Here is a 5,415-nt window from a genome sequence, read left to right as displayed (position 1 = left end):
TGCACAGCCCCTTGTGGATTTCAGTTTTGATCACACCAAACATCTCAAAGCTGTGAAAGCTTGTAATGCGGCACCGCGACATCTCGCCTACGATTCTCGTCTGAACAAGATGAGACCTGTCACTTTCAGCTACAAAGCACCGCACAAGCAGGACTTTTGGCTCAATCTGTTTGAAAGCTCCGCACATCGACACATGCACACGCGCGGGCGCTCGTTGTTGTCTCTGTCATATTGATGGCTTCTCTAAATACTCCAGGTTTGGATGTGGGTTAATTACACCTTCCTAATCCCTCCGAATCTACAGCTCATTTGGAAAGTGTCATTACGGCAGGAGAAGGAAGCTTTGCACCGCTTGTGTAACACTGCCTCAACACTTGTGGATGTATGTGTGCCATTCTTCATAGTTAAACTTCAATATACATTATTAAATCAGGATTCCGAAGATTTGTTACAGATTAATAAAAACTGAAACGACAGAGCAATGTATTGTCAGAATGTCTAATTTATGTGGAAAATAAAGAAAGTAAAGAATGTTTAAGGTCACACGTGCCTGTGCATTTTTTCCCCCCCAAGTCCTATTAACCCCGGATGTGTCATTCCAGCTTGAGTGTGCACATATTTACACAAATCTTTCCCACTGCTGCTTTCACTCTGTGAACGCCGGAGGAAATAACGTGGCACGTTTCAGTCCCTTCAGCTGCATACCATGTGACAATAATCCATAAATCCCATGAGAGTGCATTGGGGATGCCACATGTGATGTGATGGGTTATAAAATAAATGCAATCTCATATGAGAAATGAAAACTAAGGGAACTAAAAAAAAAAAAGACTTGAATATAAGGCACTAGTTAGTTCAAAGTAAGGATTGAGCTAACTTGACTCTGGTAGGGAGTAAAACTAACACATAAAGGCATGCCTGTTAGAGCACCATATACTTTATGTATTTGTTTTTTTTAGTTCCTTTAAATATTTGTCTGAAATTGTTTTACCATGAAATGATCATGTGAAAGACCTTAGAAACCATTGGCTTCTTTTGCTGCCTTTCACCTAATATGTTTTTCTGTTTGTGTCTTTTGCTGCCCCTGCATCCATCATGTTAGTCTGTATGTATCCTGGATGAAGCCATGGAAACATCTATTAAAACCATTAACCATCCATGCTCTGCTTTTTTCCTTCACTGAATGTACTCTTCTCTCCTTCCTGGACATTAGCACTGAGACACGAATTCAGACTCTCCTTGTTTCTCTTTCCTGTTTGACGCAATTACTGGTTCTGTTTTTAGTTATTTTCTGATTGAAGCCATTGATTAAGTTATTATTGTAGTTAGTGACGTGTACTCTGTGTGCTCTCTCTTTGCTCTGTTCTCTGAGCTTCCAGCATGTTGTGTATAGCAAACATGCAACATTTTTTTATTATTATTATCAATGGCATCTAAGTGCATTGTATTTGAAATAAATGAAAAATTGGGATTTACGTAACTGAATCTGTCTGTGTGATTGGGTTTTTATGGAAAAACCTGGATTGTTTTGAACCGAATCGATGCAAAATTTGATTTTACATAATTATGAATTGGATCAGTTTTTCTAGTAAAGTACCATTGTTGGTTGTCATCGTTGTGAACTGGCGTAACATACAGTCTTATTCAATAAAATGGATGTTTTCAGATGAAGCTCAGAAAAATTGGAAAATATTTATTTTATGTTTTATGAGGCTCCTCTTAAAAATAAGATGCTACATCTCAAGAGGTTATCCTGAAAACAACTAAACAAAATAAACAAAAAATAACAACTCTTAAGTTATTTTTTTTTGTTAAGCCCACATTTCTGTGTTGAACTTTTAATTTTTATTGGTCTGATGTAATATTATAATTTTAAACGTCTTGTTTTCATTAACTCTTACAGAAAATTATATTTAAGAGCAACAAAGACTTGAAAATATCAATCTCTGTGTAATTAAACATTATGTATTTGATTTCTTGAACAGAGTTTCTGAAATTAATGAACTTTTCAAAAATATTCAGATTTGTTTAACAGATTTGTAAATTAAATTAAATTACTTGAATTTTACTGTAAAATTAGATGCTCTTAGTAAGGTAACATAAACTTGTAATGATGCATTTTGATGTTTGATTTAATCAGCTTAACATTAACTAAACAGAACTGAAATTATTATTTATCCAGCGTTTTCATATCTTATCAAGCAAAAAGTCTTAACAGCATCATTTTTGTCTCTATCTAAAAGTCTAAAATAATGTTTCTATTCATCCTTCCACTTATATCATAACCGCAGAGGAGTGGTCATAAAATCAAGAATCAGGATACAAATGTCCACATCTGTAGAACTTCATGAAATATGTCCACCGACTAAAAATTGCCCAAAGAAACTGCTGTTGATGTCCTTGAGACAAACTGCTTGTCTGTACTTAATGCTCCCAATTATGCAAACCTTAGTGCATAAAGCAACCTTGAAACTCTTGTGGGACATCAGCTTAATCACTCATACAGGTTCTTGCTGTGATCAGTCATGGCCTTCGGAGCTGAGGTGACCGATGGGTTCTCTGGCGCAGACCAACCCTTCGCCAGGTGCCTGTCCAACCCTACGCGTCGCCCTGCTGTGCATTTCAATGACATTTCACTGATCTGCTCATGGAATATGAAGAGGTGTGAAATACTGATTTATTTTGGATTTGTCACTCAGAAGAGAATTGTGCTGGAAGAACAAATACAACTACCTGACACAGCTGGCTCACTAGTTTATGCAGTCTATAGGGGTTTTAACGGTATGGACGCTTGTCCAGTTGCCACTCAATTGTCCCTTTGTCAAGTGTCCATTTTTCCTGATTGAACACTTGAGGTTGGAGTCCACAGGAGGCAGAATGTGATGGATCTAGGCAACAAAACTGACTCACTTATATTGAAACATATCCATTCTGCTCACAAAACTCTCCAACACACTGGTGTTATTTTTCATGCTAACGGTGAATCTGCTGATCCCACTGGTTCCCTCGGTGCCAGAAGCTCATACGTCTAATTCAAGCTATTGTTTTTTTTTTGTTGTTTTTTTTTCCCTCTGACTATTCCCTGAATCATGCTCAGCCTTGTTTCCCATCTGTCTTACGAACCCGCAGCCTCTGCTCTGTCTTTTGTTCCGACTAAAGCAATAAACTTTGAATTTGGTGCAGAATCAGGAAGGGCTTACGTTTAGCCGGCGGGGGCAGGAAGATCACATTCAAAAATAGTAAGCAAACAACCGGAGTCTATATTTAGATCCTGCATGGATTTATGCTCATAGAAAAAACAAAAAAACAAAAAAAAAAACAGGTTTAATGTTTTTTTTGTTTTTTTTGTCCTGAAATCCCTTTTCTGATGAAAGCCACATGATCTGCTAATGTCAGCGGAGAGCAGGGCTTTAATCGCACCAGAGAGGGTGCATGCATGCGTGTGCACACACACTCCATCAGCTGGTTGCAGGCAGGATGGGTTTATCTCTTGGGTAAGGAAACGTTGGCTGTTGGTGATTTCGTTAGCAGCAGTGGAATGATCTAGATAATACACTTATCCTGGGCCCTCCTGGGGGAAGTCAAGCCACCAACATGAGATTAGATTCTACAAAGATAAAAGGATCACAAAGAGTCACATGTCTGCAATATCACTGGGCAACTGAGGGAATTTATCTCATGAATCAACATCACATAATAAAGCGGTGACTAATTGTATTTAGCATCTAGTCCAGGAGGTGATAATTGGCTTCTAAATGTCTTAAAAAATATAAGAAAAATGTCATTTCCACACCTGCTGCTCTTGGATTACATTGTGTTCCTATACCCATTACAGCAGAAGATGATTTTTATTGTGCAAGAGTCACTGCCTTGTCTTAAGACAATTGTTGAATTTTCTTTTTTGTTTGTGAAGCTTCAAGGAGCGCTCGGTGTGCTTTGTAAGGGACGTAGTGTTCTCTATCATCCCAAGATTTAGACAAAAGCATGGGTTACTTTACGAAATTATATCTGACAGTAAACCTGCCTACGACCGAAGATAATAAAGTGAGTCAGCCTTGAAGTATGGACGCTAAACCTGTCAGTCATTTACTGAGACATTGCTGTTGTGTTTGGCTCTAAAAGAAAATCTTTCGTCCAGTTCAGGCTTTTCTTTTGAAGTCTGTAAAAGACCTGTGGCACCGAGTAATCAATAGATGAATATGACACATAATATTGCAGCGCTGAAATACCTTAATGTGTATCAATAGTGTATCGTCGCAGTATTTTCTATTAAGACTCAAGTTTAATTACGACTTTGCGTGCTATAATTAAATTGAACAGTACCTGAATCCATCAAATACCCGATTTCATAAGAGGAAGATTGATAAGTGAGCTGAGTTTCCTGTAAACACAGCGAGGATAATTGAGTCCCTTTTTCCGATTGTCTCTCTGGGTTTATTTAACCTGCTTACAGCAGATTTGCATGAAACCACCTCATTAATTGCAAACCCGTTTAAGAACAACAAAGCCAGTGTTTTGCAGCGACCAAATCAAGTCAGTCTTTTTTTGACCATTTGTGGGCAGAGCTGAAAAGGTGTGTGCGAACAAGGCAGCCTACAAACCTGACTCAGTCACATCAGCTGGAGTCATTTTTTATAGACCAAGACTGTGTACATAAATAAGGAATTTCACTCTGGCGTCACACTCTCAGAATACACGCCCTAAGGATAAACTAAGAGGAAGTAAAATGTTAAAGAAAAAAGGAACAAAAAGTACAAAAAAAAATGCATGTGTGTGTGTGTGTGTATACATTCATTTTTTTTAACTAAAGAAAAAGAAGCAAAAGAAATAATCAGTTACTCTGGAGTATTTGAATACTTTGGCTGTGAAATGTTCAAAACGGAGACATTGTGGGGTGAAATACTGTCTGCGATTGGTTGATTTTTTTTTTTATTTACTTGAAGCTAATTGCCTAAACACTTTATGTTCAGCAGGTGTGGAGTCTGCAGCGATGCTAGCCGCCTTTTTCCTGACCTTCGAACTGTCCAGGGTCTGAATGGAGGGAAGGTCAGCCTTGACGATTCCCTGACTGTTTGTAGCAGACCTGAACTGTTTTATGGGCCCTTTTCATGGGAAACTATCGTCTGATTGGTCTGATTTTTGTCGGCGTGTTTGTTTATGCAGAAAAGAAGCATCTATTTGACCAAAACACTGATCTTGGTGCTGATCAATGATCCGATGTAGAAGGCAAATCAAGTCATACAACAATTTCTGGCTTAAATAAACTTATAAAAAAATTCTCTAAAAAACTTTCACTCTTGGTATTTTGGCATTCAGCAAACAGAAAATATAAATTTTTACTAATCTTAGTTGACCTTAAAATTGAAAATGTTATTCAGATATAAAGCTTTGCAGGGAAAAAAAAAAAAAAAAAAA

This window comes from Poecilia formosa, unplaced genomic scaffold, assembly GCF_000485575.1.
Source record: "Poecilia formosa unplaced genomic scaffold, Poecilia_formosa-5.1.2 Scaffold88, whole genome shotgun sequence".
NCBI lineage: Eukaryota > Metazoa > Chordata > Actinopteri > Cyprinodontiformes > Poeciliidae > Poecilia > Poecilia formosa.
This window is presented reverse-complemented; position numbering follows the sequence as displayed.